Source organism: Eurytemora carolleeae, unplaced genomic scaffold (genome assembly GCF_000591075.1).
Source record: "Eurytemora carolleeae unplaced genomic scaffold, Eaff_2.0 scaffold206, whole genome shotgun sequence".
In the NCBI taxonomy this organism is placed as follows: Eukaryota; Metazoa; Arthropoda; class Copepoda; order Calanoida; family Temoridae; genus Eurytemora; species Eurytemora carolleeae.
In genome coordinates this window covers 169,521-180,857 of record NW_019396213.1, presented here as the reverse complement: position 1 = coordinate 180,857, position 11,337 = coordinate 169,521, and positions in this window count along the sequence as shown.

Genomic DNA, 11,337 nt, shown 5'->3' with positions numbered 1-11,337 from the left:
CAACTCATTTATTATACTAAACCAAACCATGCAGTACTATATTTAATCAAGTGTACTTAACCAACTCATATATTATACTAAACCAAACCACGCAGTACTATATTTAATCAAGTGTACTCAACCAACTCATTTATTATACTAAACCTTTTTTACGAGCATTTTCAGATATTCTTGGTGTAGAATGCCGCAAATAATTCCGAGATTATAGAACTTTAATCTTTTTTCTTAATTATAGTGAAAACTAAAGATTTTTTCCGGGTGGTTCCTGTGGAAAATGATAGGTATGCCGAATATTTTGCTATTTATTTCATATCGCGAAGGTTTGCCATTACGGAGGCAGAAGAGTTTAAAGTTTTACCTGAATAAAGTTTGACATCATTCTCATGTCTCTTAAGATTCAAACATGATTTAATCATTGCAATATTTTATGCCCTAACGTGGCAAGATTTGTTAAAAATAGTTTTATCTTCAAGAATTAGAAAAGGATAAGGATTTCGAGGTGGTGCGGGCGAGACATTCTAGTATGCCGACTTCATTAGCATCTGATCCAATCAGGGTTCAGTCATGTGTTTGTTGTCTATTCTGAACCAATAGCAATAGCTTGGCGGTAACATCTATCTTTCTATCTAGCTCATTATCCAATTAGAGATAAATGCTTAAATCGGCGCTATAACAGTAAATGGAAATAATTACTTTTACTGAAACTCTAGTGGAGAAAATGAGGAGAATGTGGCTCGGACGAGAAGTTGTTGTGGCTGGCCTTCCTCCCCTCATTCAAGTGTACAAGATCTGTTTACTACGATTTTTTATCATTTCCTTATCTCTACAGTGTGTACTCCCATATTTTCTAATCAAGCATATATATTGTTTGGAAGTTTGTATACTGTGATGTAATACCCAAGATATGAATATGTAAATATAATTTATAAAGTTAATATTGAAAGCTCTGTAAATGAAAAATGAACGATACAGAAATTATGTTGATTGATGATGAATTTTACATCATAATTTTCCGCCATATTTCGTTTTATATATTATTTTTTTGTTATTTCCATAGAGAATAGAATATATATAGAGGAATTAAAAGAATCTCTCGGTGTGAACTTTTTCAGTCCCTTTCAGCCTGAAAGTGAGTTCAAAGTGTACAAATCATGTAAATGTTTACAAATTATATGCAGTAGAGTACATTAATACAGTATGTTCCCTAGACTATCCATTTCAATTTCGAATTTTTTAAACTGTTAAATAAACTTTATAATGAATTAGGTGAATATCCCCCTCCTTAACCCTGAACCAAATAAATTTTAAATTATTAGTGATTTAATTGCGTGTTGATTTTTGCTGAATAGTTTAACGCGGATTTTATTTCTATTCAGGAGGGGAAAAAGACTAAATCAACATTTTTTAATAATTTAGATAACAATTCAAATGATACCGTTGTAAATCAGGCATGACATTTTTTAAAAAAGGGTTAATTTAAACGCCGACAGAACCTTTCAGAGAAGTGAAAAATACAGAAAAAAAATACTTTTTGATAGTGTTGATATATCCTACCCTTGGGTCCAATCTCAAGATTGGTGATGTACGGAAATTTACATAAAGTACCAAACCCATAGATGTAATAATAATGTGTCAATGTGGATCCGTAAAGGAATTACATAACTTTTCCTGAAGCTGTTAAGAATGATAAACAATTAAAAACTTTTGGACATAAACGGCGGTACCTTTCTCAACCGAATTAAGAATAAAATCTCATAGATGTTTCACAGAGCTATTGGTGTAACATGCTGAAAATGTTTACGGGACGATTATTCCGGATAAAGGAATTGGGTTTTTGTCACAAATTGGAAATTTCTAATCCTTATTTCTTTGCAACCATGATGGTGTAAACTTCCATTATTTCAAACATAAATAATTTAATCCTACAAAATTCATAGTTTGAAATATCTAAGGTCTGCGACTTTCGGTTGTAAAGATATTGGGATTAGAAAGTCAGAGATTGTGGCTAAGACTCAATTCTTTTCAAATGCAGGAATAATCTTCCGTAAACTTTTCAGAATGTCAAGCACTAGATATCCTCGTGTAATCTACAGGGTAAATTTATGTGAAATTTGAAAGGTTATCTTAGTTTAAAAAAGTTTTAATTACAAATCAACCACGCAGTACTATATTTAATCAAGTGTACTCGAGGGGGGGGGGGGAATGGCGAAATTTGATTTTAAGGGTCTGGGTTGGGGGGTACAGGGGGGCTCTGTCAAAAAAAATCATGATTTGAAGTAGAAAGCAGCATTCTTTAATTATAGAAGGGTTGGCTCTGTACATAATATACTAAATTCTTACAATATCTGCATGGCTTGTTCTTGTGTTTAAAAATATACTTCCAACAGCTTTAAAATAAACTATATGAGTAAATTAATTAATTAATTAATATGTATTGTAATGCTCATGAGAAGCATAGAGGAAGGAAGCGAAGGGGTACATAACCGACCACCCTTATTAATTAAAAAATGTTCAATGCAACTAAAAATATGTTCAAAATAACTACAGTCACGTTAAAAAATCATTCAGAAAAATGCTCGAAGCTCTATTTTTAAAGAAAGAAATCTGTATATTTTGAAGAAAGCGAAGTGGAGACAGGCTTGTAAACATTTAAATATGTAGAAAGTGACAAATTTATTCAAGATTTGAGAAACTAAATCTCTAAAATCTACTTTGAATTCTAGGTTATGCAGGTATTCCCCTAAGATCTAATATTCAGAAAATTAAGTTAAAATAATTGCAGAAAATATTTTTTATGAAAACAAAATTTAACATTTTTACAACACAATGAAGACCAGAGTTGGGACATTTTGTATTAAAAGCTCATAGTTTAATATCGGGATCCACTGAGGGCACTTTTATTTTGAGAATCAATGCTTAATCTCTTCATTTCTGTAGTTCCACGCTCCCCTGATCAAAGCCCTTTCCTGACTGAAGGTACTGTATAAACAATGCGGGATATCGAATGAAGATCAATTTAATCTGCAGATTAACAAAAGAATGAGATTAAAGGGAGTGACCGGCTATGTAAGGTAGTTTAACTGAGTATGCAGTGTTGTCGAAAACTTCTTTAGGATTCATTTGAGACATATTTCACTTTTTAAAGATCTGTATAATCCTGAGTTTGAGCGCAAATTCGACGTTCAAAACTCCTGATTTGGGGGTGGATACGCTTTCAGAATTAGTTTTTTTTTAATTATTAAATAACGACAACGAAAAATAAAGTAAAAATTATACAGTAATCTAATTAGATGGCTAGGAACATATTTCACAAAAGAAATTTGTCAATAAATCAATGCTAAAATCGATTATTTCGTTTTCAGTATTATATTGAATTTCTAATTTTCTTCGAATTTATTCGCAAATAAGATTAATTTTTATATTCTCAAAATGTTCCTAAACATGGCGTCTGTAGTTTATTGTAGAATATTTTTACATTTTATGTCGTCGTTAAATAATAATTTAAAAAAATTTAATTCTGAAAGCGTATCCACCCCCAAATCAGGAGTTTTGAGCGTCGAATTTGCGCTCAAACTCAGGATTTACAGACTTTTAAAAAGTGAAATATGTCTCAAATGAATTCTAAAGAAGTTTTCCACAACACTGCGTCCTCAGTTCAACTACCTTACATAGCCGGTCACTCCCTTTAAGCATTGATCTCAATATCCATAATTCAAAAGTTCCAGCTCGGGACGGTACCTTTTTCGTAATTCTCTTCATCCTGAACATTAATTATTTAACAGAAAATCCACAGATATTTCAATTTCTTTGGAAAAAATGTTGAACTTCTTTCCTGTCAAAACCAACTTAAAACTTATCCGCAAAAACTTTGACTATTTTATTTAGTTGCATTTGCGTTTTTGAGCAATAACCATTACCCAATATTGTATGGGAAAAAGTAAATCGAAACTCCGTGGCCTTCTGCGTTCTGACAGTCCATTTGTTGGATAGCTGTGTTCATACGTTATTGTATTCTATATCCATTAGTTTCCTTTTCCCTTTACCCTCTTAACCTGGTATCTATATATTCATATTAAGCCGCATATACGACTTTTGATGCCAATCTTCAATATTCACAGTGATTCAATGGTTCCCAGCTCTTAAACAGAAATCTAAAAACATTTTTCCAATTACATCGTAAAAACTAAAACTAAAAACAATTCTTTTATAGTTTTAACATGTACATGTCCAGGCCTACAAAAAAGGATAAATGAGTTAGAGGGGTAAAATCAAAAGGCCAAGGTATTGCGACACTTTAAAGTTTATCCTGTTTTAAGAGTAATGCAACTTCTCATAGCTGTCTGGATCTTTTTGTAGTGGGTCCTTACATAAAGTGCATCATCATCATTATCATTATCTTTGTGAGCCCTTCCTTTGTTGGGCAAGATACCCAACAGGTTAATAGTGTTGGTCCCGTAAGCATAAAGGCCATTTTGCTCAAAAAAATTATCAGAAAATCATTAAAAGACTCTAAAATAATTATAAAAAAAGACTAAAAACTCTATGACACGACCATAATTTTAAATCTTTTCTTTCTCTGTAAATAACAATTCAATACTAAAGGTCAAAAGCCAAAAATGTATAGCAACGAAAAGGAGGGTCCCCTTATTCTGCTTTTTAATCATTGATGCTAGAAAAAAAAACACTTTAAAGCTTTAACAGCTTAAACTGGCATTATTTGTAAATGGCCTCGGTCTAAATAGTTACTGCATAACTTTGTCGGTGTTGTAGATCACTTCTGTCACTAGATTTTTGACATGAATATATTTTTGCTTTGCTTGTCTGGGTGTCTGTTTGTGTCTTTGTTTGCATCCAATGAACGTCAAAGCGGATGAATTAATCGGGTCCAAATTTTGGGTGGAACCTCACTTGACCTCAGGAAAGGTTTATGGATACTCAGAGTTTTAAAAATGTGTCTCCTACTGTCTTAAAAACAAGCAAAACAAGATTGAGATACTGCAGTGACAGTATACATTTATTCTCTAACTCTCACTTTTTTTTGGAACTGTCTCTGTATGGAGTTTGTTATATATTTCTTATGTATATATATATATATATATAACCCTCTTTTTACGCATTCAAGATCAAGCACTATAATTCATCACAGACCATGGAGCGAAGAGTCAAGGATACATCCCGGATCATTAAACCGACAAAAGAAACATTTTATCTACTTCTCTTCAGACTCTGAGATGCGGAATGGAACTCTGAGCAAAATAAAATATAGTTGGAAGGGTTTATGTTGATGCATTTCACAGTTCAAAATGTTTACAATTTCTGATACAAACAAATATAACAATTTTATCTAGGAAAAATCTGTTTTCACTTTTTACGTGAATTAGTGCATTTCAATATATATATACATTATATATATTCTTGACATTTGATCGATATCCATGCATAAATTGTTAATTTAAACTTTAAGAAGTAAGGGGTTGGTTTTAACTTATCTTTTTTTTTGGTTTAGATTAGATGATTTTAAATACGTTTAATGATAAAAATAAATCTAAAATAAACCAACGAATAAGAATATGTTTTATTCTGAAAGGAATTGAGTTTTTGCTACAAACTTAAATTTTCTAATCCCCATATCTTCACAACAAGATAGTGTAGACCTTAGATATTTCAAACTTAAATCATTTGATCTAATAAAAATCATAATTTGAAATATCTAAGCTGTACGTCATTGGGTTCCAAAGATATAGGAATTAGATAAGCAGAGTTTGCGGCAAAGACTCAATTCCTTTGACCCCAGAAAAAATGCATCGACTAGTGTGTTTAAAAACAAAAAATCTTAAAAACAAATAATATAATCCCAAACTTCTGACAAACAACTACAAGATCGTATAAACCAAAAATCTGAAAAAAAAATAATATAATCCCAAACTTCTGACAACAACTACAAGATCGTATAAACCAAAAATCTGAAAAACAAATAATATAATCCCAAACTTCTGACANAACAGTACCCTTTAAATTCTCAACAGTACCCTTTAAATTCTCAACAGTACCCTTTAAATTCTCAACAGTACCCTTTAAATTCTCAACAGTACCCTTTAAATTCTCAACAGTACCCTTTAAATTCTCAACAGTACCCTTTAAATTCTCAACAGTACCCTTTAAATTCTCAACAGTACCCTTTAAATTCTCAACAGTACCCTTTAAATTCTCAACAGTACCCTTTAAATTCTCAACAGTACCCTTTAAATTCTCAACAGTACCCTTTAAATTCTCAACAGTACCCTTTAAATTCTCAACAGTACCCTTTAAATTCTCAACAGTACCCTTTAAATCATTAGCGGAGCAAAAAAAAATGCCTTTGCCACAAAATGATATTTTCTAGTCCCTATATCATTGCAACCTGATTGATATTTCAAACTTAAGTTATTTGATCTAACAGAATTCATAGTCTAAGATATCTAAGGTTTATGACATTGGGGTTTAAAGATATAAGGATTAGAAAATCTGAGTTTGTGACAAAGACTCAAATCCTTTAAAACATTTTTGGTCTGAACAAAAGGATTGAACATAAAAAAATCAATCTTCTGTGCATTTTGGTTTAGTTTGACGTGTGGGCGACATTTATACAATTCCAACTCTTTTCCTTTTATATCCAGTTTCGGCAAACAAAGTTGAAATACTGATTATTATTGACTCTTTTTTATTGAACTTTCGTCTTTCACCTTTATATATATATATATAACAACAACTTTCAAGTAAAACATAATTCAAATTGGTTTTACAAATAGATGTAATATATAGAACAGATTTTTTACTTCATTTATTTTTATTTTTGAACTTATACAAGGTGTGATCAATAAGTTTTGTTTAAAAAAATTAGTGGTACTTTTAGAAGTCTCAGTGCTGAATTTAAAAAAAGTTTATTATTATTACCATTTAATAGTGGTCAAAAGTAAAAAAAATAAAAAGCCTGAAACTGACATGAATAAGTCTAGAGTATAGGCTGGTATCTTTTAACGGGCAAATATCTCGACACATTATACACGAGGCGACTTATCATCCGTCCTACTTCTATTGTCGACTGCGGGCATATTTAAAAGTAAGCCTCTCTTCATGCTTACACTATATTTATACCGGATTATTTTCCGGATCAGATGATGTCAATTAGATCTTTGCAGTAATTGTAATGAGCGTTCTACCGAGGTAAATCAGCTTCGTTCGTCTGCAGCAAGAAAAATTTCAAAATGGTTCCAAACTTGATCCAAAAAAGTCTATTTTAGACTCTTTAGGACGATCAAAATTATTAAATGTATGAAGGACTTTTTGGGAGTTTTCTGACTTTGATTTACATACGAGATACATAATCAATATCATCCCTTTGGTCCTATGTCGGAGACTTTGGGACAAATTTTGCCCAGATCNCAGCCGTACACTATGATACATTGCAGTAAATTATAATATATTGTATTACACTATGATACATTGCAGTACATCACAATATATTGTATTACACTATGATACATTGCAGTACATTATAATATATTGTATTACACTATGATACATTGCAGTACATTGTAATATATTGAAGTACACTGTAATATATTGAAGTGCACTATAAAACATTGCAGGACACTATAATACATTGCAGAACACTATAATAAATTACAGTACACTATGATACATTGCAATACAATATAATACATTGCAGTACATTATTATAGATTGCAGTACACTATAATAAATTGCAGTACACTATAATACATTGCAGTACACTATAATACATTACAGTACTCTATAATAGATTGCAGTACACTATAATAAATTGCAGTTCACTATAATACATTGTAGTACACTAAAATAAATTGCAGTACACTATAATAAATTGCAGTGTACTATAATAAATTGCAGTACATTATAATAAATTGCAGTATACTATAATCAATTGCAGTACACTAAAATGCAATGCAGTCCATCAAACAATTTACAGATCCTTGACCATTCCAAGCGACGTAATTTTCTAGTTTTGAACTAACAAAAAACATTTTTCAGAAAAATGAAGATCTGTGAAAAGTAGGACTGAGCGCCATCTATAATTAAATGGCGGATATCATTAACAGAAGAAAGGTAAACACTTTTTTTAAAATTTACATTCTAATCTTCGGATAAAATAAATTTAATATATTTGATATTCTGCAGTGAACTTACTCTGCAGGAATTACTTTAATTGTGGAATCATGCATTTTTCCTTAAATTTAAAAGTGCTCACTTTGGATATCCGACCTTTGAACTTTGGATATACAACCTCTGAACTTTGGATATCCGACCTCTGAACTTTGGATATACAACCTTTGAACTTTGGATATACAAGCTCTGAACTTTGGATATACAACCTCTGAACTTTGGATATCCGACCTCTGAACTTTGGATATCCAACCTCTGAATTTTGGATATCCATCCTCTGAAGTCAAAATTTTTGTATTGTGAATATTGGGATCAAGGGATAACTTTAAATGAGGGATCTAGCATTTCTCCTCAAATTTAAAAATGCCTACGTTGGATTTCTAGATCAAGTATTCAAGATTAGTACGGTTTTCCATACAAAAGTTCCGACCTGTGAAGTTTGTTGTGAATCTCAGGATCAAGTATTGATTTCCAGCTTACGCACTATGAGCTGAAAACTTTTGAATGGGATATCCTGAATCCCGATCAGTTAATCAATCTATAGATTAATAACAAGAGGAAAACAAGCCTCGAGGCAAAGAAAGAGTGGATCAAGCATTAATCCCGATATCCAGAAATCAAAAGTTCCCAGCTATGGATTAATTTAATTCTTCTTCGATATCCAAAACTGTGGGCTCACTATGATTAAGTGATAAAGATTTATCTTCAAATTTAAAAGTGCTCACCTTGGATATCAGATATCGAGATCAAGTGTTTACTTTGGATATAGAGATCAAGTGTTCAAGAATAACGATACTCCACAAATTACTGGGGGGGAAAGTGAGCTGTTTTGTTCATATTTTTAACTCGTAAAAAGTTTTTTTATTTATCAAATTTATTTGGAGCCTGCAGCTAAAAAAGACAATGCAAATAGTAAAATAGAATTTAATTTGTCAAATCCATATAAAATTAAGACTATATAGAGGACGTGAGTCAGACTCTAATAAAACGCATAAATAACTTCCAGTATATATATTTCTTATAACTTATTACTAGAGGGTTCAGAACTAGAGTCAATATCGATATCGCACGTGTAGACCGTAGAGATCATATCAGTACTATGCCCCGTATCCGTTCTATCTCCTTCTGTTGAATCTTGTGGAACTAGTTTAACGCGGCCAGGCATCGTCTTCCACAACTAATTAAAAATTCTATGAATATCTATTTATTTCCTGTTTTATACTTTATATTTCTATTTACACTTTCCCATAATTTAGCGTTTATGTGAAATAAAAATAAAATTGTAAAAGGTCTAAAATGTGAAAATTTATTACAACCTAGCCAGCCAGGGAGCAGGAAAAAGATAATGCAAAAAAAAACTTAAAATCCCTCCTCGCCCTTTTCCTTATAACCCTCCCCCCCCTTATCTTATCTTAAATTAAAATCAGTTTAAATGAGATAAACTTACACGAACCAAATAAAATTAAGTTGGTCCATCCAAAACTTTCCGACCTAATAAATTGCATTATTTAGTATTCTTTTCTAGAAAAGGAATTGAGTCTTCGAAACAAACTCTGATGTTCTAATTCCTTTAGCTTTTCAACACAAGGGATAAGGGATTAGAAAATTCGAGTTTGTTGCAAAAACTCAGTTCTTTAGTATTAAAATCATGTATTCCTACAGGGTGTCTAAAAATCATGTATTCCTACAGGGTGTCTAAAAATTATGTATTCCTACCGGGTGTCTAAAAATCATGTATTCTTACATGGTGTCTAAAAATCATGTATTCCTACCGGGTGTCTAAAAATCATGTATTCCTACAGGGTGTCTAAAAATCATGTATTCCTACAGGGTGTCTAAAAATCATGTATTCCTACATGGTGTCTAAAAATCATGTATTCCTACAGGGTGTCTAAAAATCATGTATTCCTACAGGGTGTCTAAAAATTATGTATTCCTACAGGGTGTCTAAAATTAATGATGATAATGATGATAATGATGATAATGATGATAATGATGATAATGATGATAATGATGATAATGATGATAATGATGATAATGATGATAATTTTCAGAACTTCCAGTAGGACAAAGACAAAGACGGATCTAGAAGAGTTTCGCGGAGAACTTGAGAATAATGGAGTTCATATACCTGGTCTTATATTCTGCAATTGTGAGGTAAAATTCAATTACTTCTACTTCTTTGGGACCACCTCTAGTTTTCCATATACACCCTGGAGTAAGAAAGGCAAGGATTTAAGTTCTTGCCACTAACTCAAATTTTCTGCTCCCAATATCTTTGAACCCTTATGGTGTAAAAGGAGTTTAGTTTAACGTAGATTGTGCAAAGAATGATCCTTTCATTTGATTGTGTTTGCATGGAGAGTAGAAAAGGACAAAATATTCAAAAATAAAATATTGTGGAATACAGGGTGTCCCAAAGAACATGGGAATTCAGTAACGAATTGGATATCGTCTTTGTTATGAATTAGCATTGTAAGAACTAATTTCAAAAGCCATAATATTATTATGTCTGCTAGAGTTTATTTTATGAAAAGGGTAAAAGATTGTAAAGATGTGAGTATAATGTCTCCGCAAGATCAACAGTGTAGACGCACAAGTTTACTCTGTTTGTATACTGCAATTTTCTTGTTTTACTAAGTACAACCGTATGCAGCCAAAACATAAACAAACAAAAACTCTTACTGATTACAGCTTTCTCAGTAAGTATCACTATACTAAATCAAAGAATTATTTAAAAAGATGATATCGAATTCGTCACTGAATTCCCATGTTTATTGGGACACCCTGTACGATAGTTGGCCTCTATATGAGAGTTCCACAACAGTATTCTGAGAGCTCAGAGACGGAGCATTGAACTTATTCTGATCTCGTGCAACTAGTAAACAATGATCTCGGTATCCCTGTTCTGTTCTAAGTAAATAATACTCGTATACTGTGCTTTATTAGAGTCCGTCCTCACGACCTCTATAATATATATATATTTAGATGACAATATAAATACACAAAACATATATATTCAGATGACAATATCAATACACAAAACATATATATTCAGATGACAATATCAATACACAAAACATATATANAATGATCATTTCACATAGACTCTATGCCTTCCACTTTACAAACGATGATTTTCCGTTATAACTATAA